The sequence below is a fragment of the Schistocerca gregaria genome, chromosome 3 (assembly GCF_023897955.1).
Source record: "Schistocerca gregaria isolate iqSchGreg1 chromosome 3, iqSchGreg1.2, whole genome shotgun sequence".
NCBI classification, from domain to species: Eukaryota; Metazoa; Arthropoda; class Insecta; order Orthoptera; family Acrididae; genus Schistocerca; species Schistocerca gregaria.
The window spans coordinates 327,616,062-327,639,625 of record NC_064922.1 but is presented as its reverse complement, the minus strand read 5'-3'; the positions used below and the strand labels follow the sequence as shown (position 1 = coordinate 327,639,625).

The following is a 23,564-nucleotide window of genomic DNA, read 5'->3' as shown; positions in this document are numbered from 1 at the left end:
TGATTATATACATAAACTATGCTTTTACACTTTTGGAGAATGATAATCAAAGAATCGATTCTTTTTCTATCCAGACACAAGTGAATGTTACATTTTAGACAATAAAACTTGGCTTTGCCTTTTCAACCCAGCTTCTTGCACCCGTCAAATGATTTTTTGTCACTGATCACTGGAAGATGCCCAATGTTCTACAAACGAACTTCAGCTTCTGGACGAACTTCCACGTTGGCTCGTTTTGAAGTACTTGGACTGTCACTAGTGGGACGCCCCCTTTTCCTGGCAGATGGCTCATCTACTTTTGTCAGTACATTGTCCACACTTGCCCTAAAGTGAAGCAAACCAACGGTCTTATTTCTGGTGCATTTTTCTTGTACTCAATCTGTGCATTTACAAATGCAATATCAATTGCACGAGGAAACATGCATCCTCATTCAGGTTGCAAAACCAACTATGAACCATCGAAAATGGCTGTCGAAAATAATGTTTGGTTTCAAAAGCAACTAACTGCATGTTGTCTTTGGGCGCAAATTCTGCTAAATGCCCAATAGGCACAGCTGTCGCCCTACCATGTGCGGACACAAAGCACGTGAATAGACATGAGACTTACCAATCTGGACATTCAAAGCTACCTTTCAGTTTATTATGATTAGAATAAATATTTTTCTTATTCAGCTTTAGGTTGGCTGTGCTGTAACGATAACATTCTGGCTGCCAATGCATTGTCGTTGGGATGGGACGAGTGTTTCGTGATTATCTCAGTGTCACTTGTCATGCAATTAGCAGGATTTACGTCAAGGCTACTCAGCTTGCAATGTACCATATGATATAAAATGTCTCATTGCCCTCTTGTTCAAAATTATCAGCAGTGTCATCGGATAGATTGTAAATTTCAGATGAATTAAGGAGTTCTATAACTTCTTCGGTAAGTGGCCTTCGTCTATCTTGGACATGGGGCATTGTGAAATCACCATAAGATGACTAAAATGACAGCGAAATAATGTCCTAAATTTCTATGCCATTACAACCTTTTAATCACAATGTCCTCATTTGGAGACATGTATGAAGTTATAAATATGTCACTTACCTTTCGTTCTCAAAGACACCTTTAGTTTTCACCTTCAAGAATGGGAGGTACAAAGATTACTGGGAAGCGTCCATATGACTGCACATTCAGTTTTGTTTTGTGGTACCACAAGGTGACAGCAGATGCCAACACTGTTCTCAAATGAGCTCTCTGCTTGTGACAATATGAGCACAACAATTACAAATGGTAAAATTTAACGAATTTTAATATACTAAGCATTTATTTAGTTTGTTCTTATATGAGGACACCATGATAGAAAGGTTTAATGTGAAACTACTTGCCAGTATCATGACCTTAACACCAGAGGGAAAGGTGAATCACTTGGAGGAGCTGCAGTATTCGGTACTTATATGTTAAGGGGCTAAAGCACACTGGAGCTAAAGTTTTGAATTCACTGCCAGATAATACCAAAGTGACAAGAAGTTAAACATCATTATTTAAAACTGATTTAAATAAGCCGGCCGCGGTGGTCTCGCGGTTCTAGGCGCGCAGTCCGGAACCGTGCGACTGCTATGTTATGTCCTTAGGTTAGTTAGGTTTAAGTAGTTCTAAGTTCTAGGGGACTAATGACCATAGCAGTTGAGTCCCATAGTGCTCAGAGCTCTTTTTTTTTTTTTTTTTTTTTTTTTTTTTTTTTTTTTTTTTTTTTTTTTTTTGAAGGAATTACCTGTTTGACACCTCGTTTTATCTTATGAATGAGTTTTGATGCAATAATAAATAACATCTTTTATGTAAAGCTCACATTGATTTATTTATAGTGGCTTCTTATTTTATGTAATCTTTAAGCTATTACTGCATCACCTGTATTAATAAACTTTTGCTGTAATATATATATTTTACTCTAAGTGTGAAGGAAAAGTAATATACAACACTGTTTTCAATGTTCTTTACAACTAGTGCATAGTAGTTGTTTGTTGTTGTACTCAGTACTGTTTGTATTTGATGCTTCAGCATTTATATGAGATATATTGACTCATTCCAAATCAGGTAATTACTCAAACAGCAGGAAGAGCACTGTGAAGTGCAAAGGAAAAATAATGTACAACACTGTTTTCAAAGTTCGTTACAACTAGTGCATAGTTGTACTCTGTAGTATTTATATTTGGTGCTTCAGTATTTATACGACATGTATTGACTTGTTTCTCATCCAACTGCTCAGACACCTGGGCCTACAGAACATGTATGTCATATATAAGTAAATCATTGCCCAGCCATCCATATTTAATTTCGTATGGTTTCTCCAAATAACTCAAAGAAAATAGCAAAGTTAGTTATTCTGAAAAGGACACAACAATTTCCCTCTCTGGTGGTTGAACAAATCTGTGTTTACATTCTGTTTCTAAAGATATCATTTTTATGGGATTTTAAGCCCAAATCTTTCTTCTTAATATCATTGTAATTGAAGATAAGTATAACAACTGCCATTGTACTCAGTAGTCATCATTTATCTATAGCTGTAGCCTCATCTGAACTCTGACAATTATGGTATGCTGTGCCACAGTGAGTACGTAGTATATCAGTGTAATTTTTTCCCCTTCATATTCCATTTGTGGGTGCTGTGCACCTCCCTATTACACCTATTTTAATTGAAGATCAAGTATAACAACCGCCATTTTACCCAATACTCATCATTTATCTATAGTTGTAATCTCATCTGAACTCTGACAGGCATAGTATGGTGTATCACAGAGGGTATATAGTATATCAGTGCAAATTTGTCTCTTCATATTCCATTTGTGGGTGCTGTGCACCTCCCTATTACACTAAATACCTTTGTTTCTGTCAAGACAGGAGATGTCTGAAACTGTCTGCATCATCACATAATCAAATGAATTGTTTAATAGTATCAACACTGTGAACAACTCTTTTTGAAATATGTTACCTAAAACAAATATAATAAGGAAAGTTCTGGCAGAATGTGAATAATTTAGGTGTAAAGCAGACTATTCACTGAATAGCAAAAGCATTGAGTTAATGGGAGGCAAACACAAAAGAGAATGAAAACATCCTATCTTTTGGATGGAAGCCTTTGATGATCAAGAGTACACTCACACATGTCCCTTCACACACACACACACACACACACACACACACACACACACACAGACACACACACACACACACTCATACACAATTGTGCCCCTACATTGTTCTGGCTGAGCACACAATACCAGGTGTACTAGAATAGGGTGAGGGTGAGGGTTCTGTTGTTGGGTGGAGGCGGTGGGGAGATGGAGGTAGAGGAAGAAAGAGGTAGGGAGCAGGAAGGGGATTGGGGTGGGTAGCTAGTGACTCAAATGGTGCCAGCATGTATGTTGGCTAGAAATGCTGGAGGGAGGGATGGTAGATGCTTGGGTTAAATGGTTCAAATGGCTCTGAACACTGGATCTTGACTGCTGAGGTCATCAGTCCCCTATAACTTAGAACTACTTAAACCTAACTAGCCTAAGGACATCACACACATCCACGCCCGAGGCAGGATTCGAACCTGCGACCGTAGTGGTCGTGCGGCTCCAGACTGTAGTGCCTAGAACCGCTCGGCCACTCCGGCTGGCCAGCTCGGGTTAGGCATGGCTCATGATGACAATGACGTGAACTGGGAGAGGAAGGGGAAACTGTTGGGCAAAAGGTGTGTGGTTAGTGGAGATTGGGACCAGGAGAATTGCAGGGGCGAAGGCTGTGTTCCAAAGATAACTCCTGTCTACGTAGTTAGCAAAAGCTGGTGCTGGATGGAAGGGTCTAACTGACACAACTTGAAGCAGTCATTGAATTTAAATATACTATGCTCAGCAGCATGCTGTGCCACTAAACGGTCAACTTTGTTCTTGTCCACAGTTTGGCACTGTCCTTTCATTCTGGTGGATAGCTGGTTGTTGTAATGCCAACATAAAAAGCTGTCGAGTGATTTCAACAGAATTGGTATACTAATGGGTGCTTTCACAGGTGTCTGTCTCTGACAGTATAGGATAAGCTTGTGACAGGACTGGAGTAGAAAGTGTTTGGTTGTTGAGTATGAGTCCATGCATGAGAAATCTGTTTGTAGCCTAGGTTTTGGTGGTGTGGGGAGGGGGGGGGGGGGGTTAGTACCAGTCTGTGAAGGCCCTTGAGAGACCTGCAGCACTCTGGACAAAGGAATCCTCATCACTGCAGATGGGCTGTCCATGGGTGGTCTCTGTCCTGTTACCTCCTCCCAGTCCATGCCTCAACATAATCGTCACTCTGTGCCATATTGCAGTGGCTCTGGTATCCATGTATCACATTCCTAGCATGTGCTCCTGCCACTTCTCCCTCCCACGCTCCTAACCAGCACACATGCTGCCTCTCTCTGAACCGCTAGCTATCCATCCCCAACCCCTTTTAGTGCTTTCTGACACTTTGTCCTGCTATCCATCCCAACTGACACATCCCCAGCCCAGTCTAGTCCACCTGCTGAACTGCAGTCCCACCACTGTGTGTCCAGCCGGCATAATGTAGTGGCACAGGTGAGTGTGTGAGTGTTTTTTTTTTTTTTTTTTTTTTGGATGCGCATGTTTGTGTATGTATTTGTATTCTTGCTCATCAAAGGATTTATTCTGTATGCTAGCACATTTTCATTCTCTCTTATGCTTTTCTATAAATAACACAATGCTTTTACTATTTGATGAGTGGTCTTCTCCTTTACTCTTAAATTATTTACCTAAAACAATTTAATGGTAGCTTAAAAAGTAAGCTGTTCTAGATCCCATCCCAGTTCTTGCTTTTGGCTGTGGCATTGCATTTTATTGCTTTTCACCTTTTTAGTTGTTTATCAAAATGTCTTCTTTCATTTCATTAATATTTTTCTTTGTCAGTGGTGCCATTATCACATGACAGACTAGCCACAGAACATGTGTATTGAACATTTTCACCAAATGTTTCCATTCTTAGCAAAGATGTCTTTTAATTATCACAAATAAATTACATTTTCAGGTGAAGCGTGCTGTATCAGCTTTATCACTCTCAGTATACAGTGATGAAAGAGAATTTGAGTTGCCAGTTTCCAAATGCAGTTTAAAACTATCTGTTTCCCTGGATGGTCTCTCTCCTGGTCCCAGGTTTTTAGACACATGCCATAGTCGAAGCAGGATATTCTTTTGGACACCGGGTTTTTATTATTGTCCTGTCACCTTCCATAAAATGTACCAAATGCTGAGAGAACATTTACAAAGGATGAATTCATTCCTTCGTAAAAGAGGTGAGTATCATCTCACATTTTCATTTCTGGTTTTAATATGAAAATGACATTTTTTTTTTAACTACTGAAAACAGTAAAATATTAGTACTTCAGAAGAGGTCATCTATTACATTTAATGTGATGAACCTATCTGTTCAGCCTTACAGAGTGCTTAGAAATAAATTTATACTCATGGCTGGAGTTGGTCAATGTAGAGAGGATATAAAATGCAGACTGGCGATAGCAAGAGAAACATTTCTGAAAAAGGGAAATTTGTTTGCATTTAACATAAATGAAGTGGCAGGATGTCATTTCTGGAAGTATCTGCCTGGAGTGTAGTTGTGTATATAACTGAAACCAAGGTTCAGACAAGTAGAGAGTGTAGGATTTTAAACAGGTTCAAATGACTGTAGGTTGCAGTGGTTATGTGGCGATGTAGAGATTTGAGCAGGATAGACTAGCATAGAGTTGTGTCACGCCATATTTGACTCAAGATCACAATAACAACAAAAACAACAACCCTCCACACTACTTACATTTTTAGAAGAATTTGTAGATGTAGAGCTGACAACATATTATCACAGAGACTGGGCAAAGTTGATGGGGATGGGGGCAGGGAATGTGACCATTGCTTATATTTTAAGGTGAACAATGCTGCTGCATGTCAAGAAATGGCCAAATTAGTAATAATATACACCATAATGGTTGTCAAGGAGTTACACTGAGAATGTTTTTACCTTTGTTGTATAATTTAAAAAAATTCTGATTTTCTGTCACCCAATGTGAGGTAAAAATAATTTATATTATACTTGTAAGTAGTCTTCACAGGTTTGCCACTGAATGACAAGCAAGTTCCACAATATTTCCTCAGAGCAACTGTCCAACATCTTCAGGTGGTTCAACCTTGCTGCTGGTTAGGTATGAGTGATGGTATACACACGTCGTAGTCCTGTACATAGAACACATGCGCAAAGAATGCACAGGCATGGAAATCATGCATGCACAAGATTTGCAGATAGATTGTGCCACACTAAAACACCCTCTGCCAAAAATTGTAGAGCGCCCCCCCTGAACATGTGATTTTCAGCAGAGGGTGTTTTGTATGGCACAGTCTAACTGAAAATTATTGTGAATGCGTGATTTACACATATGCGCATTCTTCACATGCATGTTCTATATACAGGGCATAAATGCGTGGATACTGTCTGTCATACCTAGCCACCAGCAAAATGTTGAACCACCTGAAGACGTTGAATAGATGCTCCAAGGAAAAATTGTGGAATTTGGACATCGTCATCCTGCGGCAAACCCATGAAAACTATTTACAATATATCCGCCAGGAAAGCTTGAAGAGTCCCATATATTATACTTGTTACCTCACTTAATCATGAAGTAATCCTTATTTATAATATCGATGTTTATACAAAATCTTTTGGCTTACAGATGTAGTTCCTTGTTGTTTCTTTCAATTTAATGGTTTCCTCTTTGGACCATTAATGCTGACAAGGCATCTGATTGGAAAAAATGGCTAGTCTATTCATCAGGAAAAGTGGCTAAGGTAGCTACTTTTTCCAACAGTTCATTTTTACTCTGTTTAATCCATTAAGTGTTAGTTACATCCATATGTCATATACAATACTGCGACTGACTTGTAATTCCTTTTACATCACAGCTATCATCCTTCATTCTAACTCTTTGTGACGATTTTAATTAATTAGCTAATGTTATTTAAAACCATCTCTGATCTGTTATAACAAATGGAAAAAAACGATTGAGGCAGTAAATAATGATAAGATACCTTCTTCTGCAGCAGCTAAGAAATTTTATGTTTGAAAAGTTCTAGGAAAGAAATGGAGATGCAGTGGGTGGCAAAAAGATTATGGGAAGTTTATGAAGTATGTTCAGTACAGAACAAGAACAAGAAATCGTTGATTATGAGTTTGAAACGGAGAAGCAGTTTTCATGGATTTGCAGTGAATGATCTATGTAGAGCATGTTAGTCTTACGAAGCCTATCTCAATGGCTAGAAGAGAAGCCAGTGTAGACAAGGTTTCTCATATTCTTAAAACAGTGCAAGAAAAACAACTTCATCCTACTCATCATATTTTTAATGTGGATGAAACCACTGGCAGTTCAGTCCAAGAACAGCTCTTAAAGGAAGATGCCAAGCAAGTAGCTTTACTTAAGTCAAAAGAGAGTTGCTATCCAATTTTGGAGCATGTATGTCCAAGATATCATCTTTACCCCTTTAGATGTGGTACAGTAGCTACTGTGTGAGGTTTTCGAAAAATTCATATAGGTTCCAGTCATTATATATGTTTTTACTTGTAAATATTCAGTATAATAACTTACATTTCTATCAATAACCAAGATTTGTTGAAAATTCAGTTTCCCTTGAATGGGGCCTTCACCCCACCTTCCACTAAACTTTTGTCCCTTATCATCTTGCAGGAAAGAAACAAATAAAAATGAAATCTGCCAATTGTGGAAACTCAGCTGATACCAATATTGCTCAAACAAGTTGCTGCTAAAACGATAATAGACTGTGAAACAGAGCATATCATTAGGACAGATATGGAGAATAAAACAGCCGTATTTTTAATTAATAAGGAGACCACACAGCAATCAGACTTATGACTTTTTTTTTTATATTTCAGATATGTGAAGCTCAGATTTGAAATATCAGTCATCCATAGTATTATATGCATCTCTCAAAAATTGACTTTGAAGTATTCTAAGCAGATTTAATTCACTAAAATTAAAATAATTTTTTGGTGGGCCATGTAGTTCTGTGGTAGACTGCTTGCCAGCCATGCAGGCGGCCTGGATTCAGTTCCCAACTGTTGCAAATTTTTACACAAAGGGTTATAGCCTACGAACATTTATAAGAAATGTAAAACATATAAACATGAAAAAAATTGGTTATGTTCGCGACTGGTAATTGCTGGCTTGCATCTTGTTTTGGACATTTTTTTGTTCATTTTTTTGTTCAATTAGAATGCGTATGTAATTTAAATACAAAATTTCTTTATTTTATTTTTTATTTTTATTTACAGATCAAGTTCCATAGGACCAAATTGAGGAACAAATCTCCAAGGTCATGGAACGTGCCAAAACATGAAATAACGTAAATAAAAGTAATAACAGATAAAAATAAAACGTTTATAAATCCGAAAAAAGTTAAGTCCATAAGTTTTAGTAAACACAATCAATAATACAACAAAAATCTGCTTCATTTTTCTAGGAACTCCTCGACAGAATTGAAGGAGTGACTCATGAGGAAACTCTTCAGTTTTTATTTGAAAGTGCATGGATTATTGCTAAGATTTTTGAATTTGAGTGGTAGGGTATTGAAAATGATTGAAATTGGATGCAGCAATTTACTGCACACCTTTTTGCGCAAGAGTTAAGGAAGTCCGATCCAAATGCATGTTTGATTTCCGCCAAGGATTAACTGAGTGAAAGCTGCTTATTCTTGGGAATAAGGTAATATTGTTGACAAGGAATGACAGTAAGGAATATATATATTGAGGGGCCAATGTCAAAATACCCAGACTTGTGAACAGGGGTTCATGAACTTACACCACTTATTGCCTGAACCGCCCATTTCTGAGCCAAAAATATCCTTCTAGAATGGAAAGAGTTACCCCAAAATATAATACCATATGACATAAGTGAATGAAAATAAGCAAAGTTGACTGATGTTTGTGTCGAACAATCACACACACTTCAGATACCGTTCGAATAGTTGGGAGCTCCAATGTTAGGCGTGTAATGGGGCCCCTTAGGGATACGGCGGCTAAGGAGGGGAAGAAATCCAGTGTGCACTCCGTGTGCATTCAGGGAGGAGTCATTCTTGATGTGGAAAGGGTCCTTCCGGATGCCATGAAGAGCACAGGGTGCAGCCAGCTGCAGGTGGTGGCACATGTCGGCACTAATGACGTGTGTCGCTTTGGATCTGAGGAAATTCTCTCTGGATTCCAGCAGCTATCTGATTTGGTGAAGGCTGCCGGTCTTGCTTACGAGATGAAGGCAGAGCTCACCATCTGCAGCATCATTGACAGAACCGACTGCGGACCTTTGGTGCAGAGCCGGGTGGAAGGTCTGAATCAGAGGCTCAGACGGTTTTGCGACCGTATTGGCTGTAGATTCCTTGACTTGCGCCATAGGGTGGTGGTGTTTCGGGTTCCGCTGAATAGGTCAGGAGTTCACTACACTCAGCTGGCAGCTACACGGGTAGCGGAGGCTGTGTGGCGTGGACTGGGCGGTTTTTTAGGTTAGAAGGCCTCGGGAAATTGCGGGATGGGCTGCAATGTCAAAGGGTGCTTGGCAATTACAGGACGTGCTTGGATCAAGGAACAGTCGGAATTATAGTTGTAAATTTTTGTAGTTGCGCTGGAAAAGTCCCTGAGCTTCAAGCGCTAATAGAATGCACAGAAGCTGATATCGTTATAGGTACAGAAAGCTGGCTAAAGCCTGAAATAAGTTCTGCAGAAATTTTTACGAAGTCTCAGACGGTGTTCAGGAAAGATAGATTAGGCAGAATTGGTGGTGGAGTGTTTGTGTCTGTCAGTAGTGGTTTATCCTGTAGTGAAGTCGAAGTAGATACTCCGTGCGAATTGGTGTGGCTGGAGGTTATACTTAACAGCCGAATTAAGTTAATAATTGGCTCCTTCTACCGACCCCCAGACTCCGATGATACAGTTGCGGAACAGTTCAGAGAAAGTTTGAGTCTCGTAACAAATAAATACCCCACTCATACGGTTATAGTTGGTGGGGACTTCAACCTACCCTCGGTATGTTGGCAAAAATACTTGTTCAAAACCGGTGGTAGGCAGAAAACATCTTCCGAGATTGTCCTAAATGCTTTCTCCGAAAATTATTTCGAGCAGTTAGTCCACGAACCCACGCGAATTGTAAATGGTTGCGAAAACACACTTGACCTCTTAGCCACAAACAATCCAGAGCTGATAGAGAGCATCATGACTGATACAGGGATTAGTGATCACAAGATCATTGTAGCTAGGCTCAATACCATTTCTTCCAAATTCATCAGAAACAAACGCAAAATAATTTTATTTAAAAAAGTGGATGAAGTGCCACTAGAAGCCTTCCTAAAAGACAATTTTCATTCCTTCCGAACTTACTATGCGAATGTAGACGAGATGTGGCTCAAATTCAAAGATATAGTAGCAACAGCAATTGAGATATTCATACCTCATAAATTGGCAAGAGATGGAACGGATCCCCCGTGCTACACAAAAAAGGTCCGAACGCTGTTGCAGAGGCAACGGAAAAAGCATGCGAAGTTCAGAAGAACACGAAATCCCGAAGATGGGCTAAAATTTACAGACGCGCGAAATTTGGCACGTACTTCGATGCGAGATGCCTTTAATAGGTTCCACAACGAAACATTGTCTCGAAATTTGGTAGAAAATCCGAAGAAATTCTGGTCGTATGTAAAGTACACAAGCGGCAAGACGCAGTCAATACCTTCGCTGCGCAGTGCCGATGGTACTGTTATCGACAACTGTGCCGCTAAAGCGGAGTTATTGAACGCAGTTTTCCGAAATTCCTTCACCAGGGAAGATGAATGGAATATTCCAGAATTTGAAACACGAACATCTGCTAGCATGAGTCTCTTAGAAGTAGATACCTTAGGGGTTGCGAAGCAACTCAAATCGCTTGATACGGGCAAGTCTTCAGGTCCAGATTGTATACCGATTAGGTTCCTTTCAGATTACGCTGATACTATAGCTCCCTACTTAGCACTCATATACAACCGCTTGCTCACCGATAGATCTGTACCTACAGATTGGAAAATTGTGCAGGTCGCACCAGTGTTCAAGAAGGGTAGTAGGAGTAATCCATTTAACTACAGACCTATATCATTGACGTCGGTTTGCAGTAGGGTTTAGGAACATTTACTGTATTCAAACATTATGAATCACCTCGAAGGGAATGATCTATTGACACGTAATCAGCATGGCTTCAGAAAACATCGCTCTTGTGCAACGCAGCTAGCTCTTTATTCACACGAAGTAATGGCCGCTATCGACAGGGGATCTCAAGTTGATTCCATATTTCTAGATTTCCGGAAAGCTTTTGACACCGTTCCTCACAAGCGACTTCTAATCAAGCTGCGGAGCTATGGGGTATCGTCTCAGTTGTGCGACTGGATTCGTGATTTCCTGTCAGGAAGGTCGCAGTTCGTAGTAATAGACGGCAAATCATCGAGTAAAGCTGAAGTGATATCAGGTGTTCCCCAGGGAAGCGTCCTGGGACCTCTACTGTTCCTGATCTATATAAATGACCTGGGTGACAATCTGAGCAGTTCTCTTAGACTGTTCGCAGATGATGCTGTAATTTACCGTCTAGTAAGGTCATCCGAAGACCAATATCAGTTGCAAAGCGATTTAGAAAAGATTGCTGTATGATGTGTCAGGTGGCAGTTGACGCTAAATAACGAAAAGTGTGAGATGATCCACATGAGTTCCAAAAGAAATCCGTTGGAATTCGATTACTCAATAAATAGTACAATTCTCAAGGCTGTCAATTGAACTAAGTACCTGGGTGTTAAAATTACAAACAACTTCAGTTGGAAGGACCACATAGATAATATTGTCGGGAAGGCGAGCCAAAGGTTGCGTTTCATTGGCAGGACACTTAGAAGATGCAACAAGTCCACTAAAGAGACAGCTTACGCTACACTCGTTCGTCCTCTGTTAGAATATTTCTGCGCGGTGTGGGATCCTTACCAGGTGGGATTGACGGATGACATCGAAAGGGTGCAAAAAAGGGCAGCTCGTTTTGTATTATCACGTTATAGGGGAGAGAGTGTGGCAGATATGATACACGAGTTGGGATGGAAGTCATTACAGCATAGACGTTTTTCGTCGCGGCGAGACCTGTTTACGAAATTTCAGTCACCAACTTTCTCTTCCAAATGCGAAAATATTTTGTTGAGCCCAACCTACATAGGTAGGAATGATCATCAAAATAAAATAAGAGAAATCAGAGCTCGAACAGAAAGGTTTAGGTGTTCGTTTTTCCCGCTCGCTGTTCGGGAGTGGAATAGTAGAGAGATAGTATGATTGTGGTTCGATGAACCCTCTGCCAAGCACTTAAATGTGAATTGCAGAGTAGTCATGTAGATGAAATAGTAAGAACGACAGTATTAAGTTTTTGAACAAGATCCTGAACATGGGCTTCCACGACAGCTTACCATTTATCTGAACATCTAGAAATTTGAACTGTTCTGTTTCACTAACCATATGCCCATTCAGTGAAATTAAAATGTCAGGTTTTTTTTAATTATGTGTTAGAAACTGTAAAAACTGATTCTTACCGTGATTTAGCATTAGTTTATTTTCGACAAGCAATGAACTTAGGTCATGTATTGCACTATTTGAAACAAAGCCAATAGTGCACACAACATCCTTTACTACCAAGCTAGTGTCATCAGCAAACAGAAATATTTCAGAGTTACCTACCATACTAGAGGGCATATCATTTATATAAATAAGGAAGAGGAGTTGCCCTAACACTGATACCTGGGGCACCCCCCACCTGACTGTACCCCACTCAGACCCCACATCACAGCCACTATCAACATTGTGAATAATGACCTTCCAGCATGCAGCTTTATTTAAGAGTTTGTGACTGCTGGCATCACAGGCAAACAATCTACCATAGAACCACACAGCCCATTTAAAAAATTAACGTTAATGAATTAAAAGTGTTCAGCAAACTTCAAAGTTGATTTTCTTGAAAATTTGGGAGAGTTGCATTGAACCGCTTTGATGAGTTATAAACTTCAGGTGCCACATATATAAAAAAATTACAAAACAGTGATTGCTATGTAGTCCCCCTGTAAGTGCATTTTGGCCAACTAACTTAATATGATATAGTTTGACATTTGCAGAAGTGTCTCCTTTTTCACCCTGTAGCTGCTTGACTTGCCTCCTTTTCTCTCTGTGCATGGACAGTACAACATTCACTACTTCTGTGACTAATCTCTTTCTTGCCAAAAGCATTTGCACACCCTAATCTACAAAACATGGTACATAAATGTAGCATAGAATGACATATGGTACACAAATGGAACATAAAATAACTTTTGACGAAAACTCTCTGTTTCCCTTGTAGTCATCATACCTTATTGTTCACTACAGCATTAGTCACTAACCGTACTTTCATAAGTGCACTGGGTAATGTACTTCTGATCTTCATTGGGTGTCTGGAAGAAGTGCTATAATTACCTAAACATTGATTAATGACTGCTAAAAATAGCATAGCGCTGATTATTACACAGTTAAAACAGTATGTAAACATGTTTCTTGTTGTGCATTCAATATCTTATAAAAATGCGCAGAACTGAAAAGATAATTAAAGAGCAGCAAGCAGCCCCCCCCCCCTTTCCCCCTCTACTCCCCTGCATTTCCTCCACAGAACCCTCACTGCACCAGTCATTGCAATTTGAACTTACTTGGTTTCTTTTTATATCATTTATACCATTAACATATTACAGTGAAAAAATAACAAAAACTTTAATTAAGTTGTTATTCTGTCATGTGTAGTCATGTGTGACAAATTCGTATACTTCATTTCTATAAAATGAGGAATGAAAAAGTTCAAAAACTTGCCAATTTTGGAACTGATTACAACTTTGATGTTTTTTTCGTACCCTGTTTGCATGTTAGAATTTATATCTCTTGAGATAATCCATATACATACATTTCAGTATAAGCGTTGGGCATATTATCTGCAAAAGGATTTAACAGCTTACAGAGTACATAAATAAATATTTAATATAACTATGTGGTTAATGTTTAGTCTATATTTATTTATACACTTACATGAATTTTTATGCAGTTACATGCAGGTGTAGATGGATTATGTAGAAATAGTTTTTTAATTAGTTTACTGAAGATTTTTTTAGTCACATAGTTCAAAAACAGATTTTATGAATTAAGGGAACAATTTTGATAGTAAATTCTTTAATGTGTGATATGCTGTTGTCCAATAATACCAATGTATTTCTGGATTTGATCCCATCAAAAAACTACCAGTGGTGCTTATTATGCTACATTTAGTTTATTAGAGAACGAAGGTATAAATTAAGATAAATTTAAAAAAAAAGAAACACCCTGCATCCTGATTTTCCGTGTCTCCCTGAGATAAGAGTGAGATGGAAATTACACAGCTCAAAGGTGTGTGAATTCCTAAGGGACCAAACTGGTGAGGTCATCAGTCCCTAGACTTACACGCTACTTTAAACTAACTTATGCCAAGAACAACACACACACCCATGCCTGATGGAGGACTTGAACCTCCGACGGGAGGGTCCGCACAGACCATGTGGCCACTCCATATGGCATACACAGCATTATTCCCTCTGTAGAGGAGTAATTTTAAGCCAAGCCTTTGAAACTAATTATTAGTGGTCATCAAGATGGTGGTGGCCATTAGAGAAGCTCCTGGATTTGAGAAAGAACACCTGGAAGTTAGTTGGTGATTAGGATCAGCCAGTTAATGGAGAATCCCCCCAGAACTCACTGGTAAGACAGACATTCTATAGAAACTGCCATTTAGGGTGGCAATAGAAAATAGCGCCTATCCTGACAGTCTGCTGTTTTCTTGCTGGGACCAAATTTTAAAATAGGATACAGAACGGTTACTCAGACTCACCCCTTTTATTGATATCCTGGAGCAGGCAACACGTGAAATCTGTGTCCATCATAGAAGACCTCTTCAACAATCACCGTCAACCTTCAGCCAACACAGCAAGATGCTGCAGCCTGCAGGCTAAGTAATAGGCCATCATGTGCTACTGTTGCTCCTCATTGTTAAAATTTTTGTACCTCTTGCTCCTCTCAACCTTATAGGGGGTTCATTGATTACATTTTTGTCACTTTTATATTAATTGATGGAAAGTCCTGGATAGAATAATGACAACATTATGAAAAGAATAGATTGCTACTAACCATAGAGGAGACATTGATTCGCAAACAGGTACAACTAAAAGACTACTATAAATTAAGCTTTTAGGCAAAAAGATTTTCTGAAAATGAAGAAATTGAAAACACACACACACCTTCACACAAGCACAACTCATACACATATGACCACCATATTGGGCTGCTTTGGCCAGAATGAGAACTGCAACTGCAGCTTATGAGAGCAGCAATTTGACGTGCGTGATGATACTAAGGAGGAGGCTGGAGAGGGAAGGGGGAAGAACAGGATAGTAGGGTGTGGAGGAAGGTATAGCGCTGTATGAGCAGCAAGCAGGGTCATGATGGGGACAGGGTAGTGTTGTTAGGTGCTGTCCTTTAGAACGGAAAAACCTGGGAGAATTGTCGCAGGTTAATCCTCATACCACTGAATAGATGAATGTCAGAGGTGTTGAGAAACGGTTGAAATGATTAAAATTCAACAAAGCTCCAGGTCCAGATGGAATCCCAATCAGATTTTATGCTGAATTTCCAGCTGAGTTGGCCCCTCATCTAACTATAATCTATCATAGATGCGTCAAACAAAAAACCATGCTCAGATCTCGGAAAAAAATGTATAGATAACACCTATCTACAAGATGGGTAGTAGTAGAAGTGATTCACAAAATTACCATCCAGTATTATTGACATTAATTTGTTGTAGAATCCTTGAACATATTCTGAGCTCAAAGATAATGAGGTATCTCAAACAGAATTATCTCAAAGCAAACAACATGGATTTCGAAAACATCTATCTTGTGAAAGCCAACTCGTACTTTTCTCACATGACATGCTGAAAGCTTTCAATCAAGGCAGTCAGGTAGATGCAGTATTTCTTGATTTCCAAAAAGCATTTGACTCAGTACCACACCTACACTTATTGTTAAAAGTACAATCATATGGGGTATCGTGGAACCTGTGACCAGATTGAGGACTTTTTTATAGTGAGCATGCAGTATGTTATACTGGATGGGGAGCCATCATCAGATGTGGAAGTAACTTCGAGTGTGTGGGACCCTTGCTTTTCATGTTGTATGTTAATGACCTATATACAATATTTAAAGTAACCTCAGACTTTTTTTTGCAGATGATGTAGCCATATGTAATGAATTACTGTGTGAAAGATGCTGCATAAATATTCAGTCAGATCTTGATAGGATTTCAAAGAGGCACAAAGATTAGCAACTTGCTTTAAATGTTCAGAAATTTAAAACTGTTCACTTCACAAAATGAAAAAAGTAGTATCATGTGACAATAAATTAATGAATCACTTTTGAAATCAGCCTACTCATACAAATACCTCAATGTAACACTTTATGGGGATATGAAATGGAATGATCACATAGGCTCAGTCATGGGTGGTAGACTTCTGTTTATTGATAGAGTACTGGTCAAGTGCTGTCAGCCTACAAAGCAGATTGCTTACAAATTACTTGTGCAACCGGCTCTGGAATATTGCTCAAGTGTGTGTGCCCCATACCAGGTACGATTAACAGTGGAAGTTGAACACATACAGAAGAGGGCAGCATGAATGATCACAGGCGTGTTGGATCTGCGGGAGAGATTCTGGCAGACTCGTGAAGATAGATGTAAACTATACTGAAAAAGTCTACTACAAAGTTTCAAGAACTGGCATTAAATGATCATTCTATGAATATACCACAGTCCACTATGCATCACTTACACATGAGGATAAGATTAGAATAATTACAGTGTGCAAAGAGGCATTCAGATAGTCACTCCTCCCTTGCTCTGTATGTGAATGGAACAGGAAGAAACCCTAATAGTTGGTGTAGTGGGACATACCCTCTGCCATGCACGTCACAGTGGTTTGCAGATTATAGATGTAGATGTAAAAGAACAGAAGGTGAAAAAAGACTAGTGGGTGCCTCGGTGGGGTGTTACAGGAATGTAGGATATATTGCAGGGAGATTTCCCAATTGCACAATTCAGAAAATCTGGTGTTGGCAGAAAGGATACAGGTGGCACAGCTGTGAAGCAATCATTGAAGTGAATCATGTTGTAGTGGGAAGCATTTTTAAAACAGGGTGATCTAGCTGTCTGTTGGCCACAATATGTCAGTGGCCATTCATGTGGCAGATGGCTTGTTACTTGCCATGTCCACATAAAAAGTAGTACAGTGGTTGCAACTTAATTTGTAGATCACATGATTGGTTTTGCAGGTAGCCTTGCTTTTGATGGAATCACTAGTTGGTGGTTGGAGGATGTATGACACAGGTCTTGCGCCTAGGTCTCTTGCAAGAATATGAGGCATGGGGTTCGGAGCATGGCTGAAGTAGGGATGGAGAAAGATATTGCATATGATTGGTGGGTGGTAGAATACCACAGTGGGGAGGATAGTGAATACGATATTCGTCATTTCAGAGCATGAGGGAGGTAATCAAAACTGTGTCAGAGAATGTGATTCAGGTACTCCAGTCCTGGGTGCTACTGAGTCATGAGAAGAGTGCTCATGTGGCCAGACGATGGGTATGTGGCAAGTGGTAGGTGACTGGAGAGACAAGCCACAGCAGATCTGTTTCTATACAAGTTTGAGAGGATAATTTTGGTCATCTATCCCACCCAAGACACCCATTAGTCTTTTCCCTTCTCTAATTCTCTCTTTTTCTGCTCCCCTGCCAACCCTCCCCCCTCCACAGGCCCGCTCCCAAATCCCCAGACCACTATCTTTGCACCACGCTCCCACAAGCAGTACTACACTTTTCCCACCACCCCTACCGGCTATTTGTCCCCCTCCCCACCCCAGTCTCTACTTTATCCTCACCACCGAAGCCAGACTGCTTCTACCAACACGCCCAGCTGCAGTCTGCAGTCTGGCCACAGTGGCCAAAGAGAGTGGTCATGTGAGTTGGATTGTGATTGTATGTGTGTTTTCTATCTCAGAAGAAGACCTTAAAAGCTTAGTGTATAGCATTCTGTTCATTGTTCCCTCTATATGGTCAATTTATGCTTTTCATAATATTGTCATTATTGTAATTGATGCTTGATAACATGTGTGTTTGTTACTGAACACTGCTGCACTCTTTCCTCCTTATTTCAGTACCTAATATTCATTTTCTGTTGCTTTGTAAATTTTGAGTGTAGAATATATTGCAGTGAAGGAATCAAATTTCAGTTCTTTCCATTGTTGCTGTTGTGGTACTGCCCTTCCTGATCACCTGCATATCCACGATTTCCTTGGATCAATCAGTGTTCAAAGTGGCTGCTTGATTCACATCTGCAAGCAGAATCAAGTTGTGTGTGTTCATGGCCAGACAGTACAGCATCACCTCCATTGGGTTCCCATTGTTAAAGGCAGTGGGGGCACATGAGTTATAACAACATACAACATAATTGCAGTTTGAACAGAGTGATGTACTTTTTGCTTCTCTCAGAGCCATAAACTATGTAATTAGATTATGTCCATATATTAAGTCCAGATTATTATCATATGGTTCAAATGGCTCTGAGCACTATGGGACTTAACTCCTGAGGTCATCAGTCCCCTAGAACTTAGAACTACTTAAACCTAACTAACCTAAGGACATCACACATATCCATGCCCAAGGCAGGATTCGGACCTGCAACCGTAGCGGTCACGCGGATCCAGACTGTAGCACCTAGAACCGCTCGGCCACTCCAGCCGGCAAGATTATTATCCAAATAAGTTTTCTGAACAGAAGTTTTTATCTTCTACATACCTTCAAACTGTATTTAACCTCTTACATGTCTTAAAGATATGTAGGAGATACATGCAGAAAAACTATATTGTGTTTGATTGTTCAGAGTAATGTGGTATTTTGATGCCAGAATTCAAGGATAGGAACAAAAGAACAAAGTAATGAGAAAAGGCATGTGGTTGATGGGTAAAACACACACACACACAATTGCATGTCCATGCAGACATGTGGACAGAGGAAATAATTATGCCAGCTGGGAAGGGGATGCTATGTGTGCCAAATACACGGGCATAGAAGAGGAAGAGACAAGTAGATCTTCTACGAAACTATTTAGATAGACATCTGTATCTACATCCATATTCTGTAAACCATTATGAAGTCCATGGCAGAAAATGCCATAGTTAGGGTTCCTTCCTGTTATGTCTGTGTCCTGGGTGCAAGAAGGGTAACTAAGTACATGTCTCTGTGCCTGCTGAAAAAGTTCTAATTTCGTGTTCTCATTACCTGCAGGAGTGATACATTGGGAGATGTAGTATATTCCTGGCTTCCTCTCTTAAATGTAATTCTTGCAAGTTTATGAGAAGGCTTTTATGGGATAACTAACGTCTATCTTCCAGTATCTACCAATTCACATTTTTTAGCATCTCCTTGTTGCTTTCCCATGAGTCAAACAAACCGGTGACCACTCATGCTGCCCTTATTTGTGTACATTCAATATCCTATTTAGTATGGTCTCACCCACTCGGACAATGTTTTGCGTTGGGTTTTGTGAGCAGTCCTCTCAGCAGACTGATTGCATTGACCTGGTATTCTACCAACGAGTCAAAGTCTATCACCCGCTTTACCCACAACTGAGCATATGTTATCATTTGCTTCATATCCCTTCAGTTGTTACATGCAGGTGTCTGTGTGTTTGTATGAAATTACTGACTCCAGTTATGACTACAGATATTTTAGTGATGGGATACTACTTTTTTTTCATTTTATGAAGTGCACTGTTTTGGAACATATAAAGCAAGTTAACAATCTTATCATTACTTTGAAAACTTATCAAGATCTAAAACAATTCATCCGCATCTGCCATGTTATTAATATATACAGCATGAACAGCAAGGATTCCAGCACACTTCCATGTCTGAATTTGCTTCTACAGCTGTTGATAGTTCTCCATCCAAGGCAAAATGCTGTGGCCTCCCTACTAAGAAATCCTCAATCCAATTCACTTGTTATCACACATGATTGTATTTTTGTTAATAGCTATTGTTTGGTACTGACTCAAATGTTTTTTGGAAGTCAAGAAATATAACAGCTACCTGATTGCCTCAATGCGTAGCATTCAGGATGTCAAATGAGTAAATGCAAGCCTAGGGCCTCATTCAATTTCAATTTCATTGATCGATTGTAACTGCATCTTAACACCACTGAAACTTAGTATCTGTATCACTGATCTTTGCACTGATGCAAGAATTAAAATGGGCCAGTACTCTTGGAACCTCCTTTGTAAAGGACCATTGGCAAGTGGAAGTCAGCTTTTTTGCTTTTGCTTTTCTTCACACAATTTCAGTAGTGCTCATTCATGAGTGTATGGACTCTTTAACTTCGATGCTACTAACAGCTTTTAGATATAATCAAAATTTTTGTTTTGTGAGAGGCCTCTCAATAAATTCTGCTGTGTTTGTCATTGAGGGTTTTACACATCTTTCCTTCAACAGCCAAACACATTTCATTCAGCATCTGGGTGTCTATAACCCTACACTTTTTCTGTCCTCTTTTACAGTAGTTTGACACTTTTAAATACTTTCTTTACACAGACTATATCATAAAGTTTCCCTTCCATCTTGATCTATCCTGTGCTCTGTCAAATATACTTCCAAACCTGAGGTGACACTCTAATGCTGCCCCGTGGGACATGGGGCCTGCAGACAGCCTCCAAGAAGGAAGACTGTAAAATTACAAGGAGGTAAAATGGCTCTTCAGTGCTTACATTCAGGAGCTAAAATCCCAAGTACAATAGATTTTCTGCCTTTAACTGTGTCTGCTGGAAGACTCGAAATTTTGCACCTGGAAAGTATGTACTGATCGTCATTCTGTATCCTTGTAATTTTACAGTTTGCTCAAGTGATTTCTTATTCTGATATGCATATGAGAGAGAAGAAGATAAATATGAAGGCAAAAGGAGTACAATGGTGGGATAGGATATGAGATAGGCTAAATATGACAGAAGGCAAAACAGTAAGGGGAAAGGAGGAGTGAATAGAGATCAGCGAAGAATAGTGCCTAACAGAAGTTTATAATACGAAGTTTCACAAATGAAGGATGCTTGAGAGGGGCTCCTCCCACCTATGTCCACCTATGTAGTTTGAAGTAGCTTCTGTTTAAGATTGAGGATTCAAATGACACACTGATGCAGGTGCTGAAGTCGATGTTGTGGTGTGCAGCATGTTCAGAAGCCAAGTTTCTGGTTAGCCATGGTGTAATGGTGGCAGTGCATGTTTGTAGAGAGTTGGTTAATTATCTAGTCAGCATACATTGCTGCACACTAATTGCATCAAAGCTGATGTGTGATGTGAGTGGATTCACTTGTGGCCCTACCTTTGGCTGCTTGAGAATTACTTGTGACTGGACTGCAGTGGAATATACTGTGGTAAAGGTTTTGTAGCTTGATCATCCACAGGGGAACTACCCATGGAGTGCAGAGTTGGGCCCAAGAGTGGCATAAGCATGGCTAGTATATCACTTTGGTTGCCTAGTATATCACTTTGGTTTGTGTGGAGTATGGAGTACAACTCTGGGGGCTGATAAAGGAGTTTAGGTAGGATATCCCTAAGCTCAAGGGATAATGAGAAGCCCTGGTAAAGGATATGGTTGAATTTCCCAAGATCTGGGTGGCATTGGGAGTCAAGGGAAGAATTACTTGACAGCTGGTTCACAATGGTTGCAGTAAATTTGTTTCTGAGTTAGTCAGGCAGAGTATTGTCTGTCTGTAAAGGCTGTGTCAAGGTCATCAGCACTTGTGGATAAATCTTGCTTCCTATTGTTGGGGTGATGCTTATGGGTACCATTGTATTGCAAGAGTTTTTGACATTAAAAGGGTGACAGCTATATAAATGGAATTTCTTTTGCTGGTTAGCATGTTTCATACTGACACAGGGTATTAGACTTCATAAAAACCTACAGTCTTGACTTCAACTATTGCTTCAATACATGTTCCATTTGACCCACTCCCCAGAATGTTCACCATTCTCCCAATGCCCGTGATTTAATATGCCCCAGTCCCTGGTCACAGTTGGCTTCTTACCATACCCTCTCCCTCACCATTTCACCTCCTGTAATTTTCCACCCAATTCCTCCCTTGACCCAACATTTTACTTCATTTTTCCCTGCACCTCTCTCTCTTTTTTTTCTCCCCGTATACATCTCCTAGAACCCAGCATCCTTTCTTGCCTGACTAGGCAATCATTCATAAACAATCTTTATAGATATACTTTTTGATTATGTTCTGTGTTTTTGCTCTCAAAACCTAATACAGTTTTCTGAACTTTTGTTTCTGTGTACCATTCTTTGATCTCTTGCATGTGATTGATTGTCATTCCTCAGATTAATGCCATGTTCTTTGTAGACTGCCGCATCTACTCTGTATCATTATTTTAAGTTGTGAGATGATAGATGTTGTGGTTGAAGAACTGTAAAGTGGAGGTTATGAATTCTAATATGTTTACATGGTTCAGATTATCTTCATGAGTGTTCTTTGAGAGAAGAAGAATATGTTCCAAAATAAGGTTTCAGTTTGTTTTTTTCCCTGTGTCCTCATTGTGCTGTGAAAGTCAGTACACTTCTCAGTTTGGTACAAAACATTATTATAAAGTCTAGATTTCTACATTTTTTGTGAAGGTGGCCAGTTCTATAGCTTTTGTTGTCTCACTACTGATTTCAGCAAACTATGTATATATTTGTATTGTTGAATATAACAAGTATTATCAGAATTAATTCCATGTGGAAACAGATGTCACCAGCAAAAGTATTTATTTCAAGTGGTAAAGAGTACAGCAATCAGTTGCAAATAATGTTTATTACAAATCAAGATTTCGGTCACTGGGTGGCTATCTTCAGTGCCAAAAGACAGATAAAACAGATAACAAACCAGTCACAATAAGGTAAAACACATGTATTACTATATATACAGTTAGAGAAGTTAAAACAGATCAAAAACAGTTACAATAAGGTAACACACATGTATTACTATATACACAGTTAGAGAAGCTTCATGGATTAGTCAGTAATAAAATACATACCAGGTAACGCAAGTTAAAATATTACACTCACTGATATATACACATAAACGACCCAACTGTACTACCCATATCAAAGGTCGAGTTCACATTTTCTTCACAGATTGATCTAAGTTGTATGTTAACTATTGTCTTTGCTTTTGTTACTTGGAATTTGTCAGGTATAACTAATTGTAGTTGTAACCTGTCCAGACCTATGCACTGCTATGCATATGATGTGCAAAGTTTACATAACATTCAGTATGGTAGCTTGTGAGGTAACGAGCTGAGAAGTTACTGTGGAAATGACTACATAATAAGTTGTGTATATTTCATTGTTTGTGG

At 39.4% G+C, this 23,564-nt stretch overlaps 1 protein-coding gene across 1 annotated transcript in view; it reads left to right on the top strand.

The window, feature by feature from the left end:
• LOC126355359 (uncharacterized) overlaps positions 1-23,564 on the top strand; it is a 255,309-nt gene that overhangs the window by 144,262 nt on the left and 87,483 nt on the right. The window lies entirely within an intron of this gene.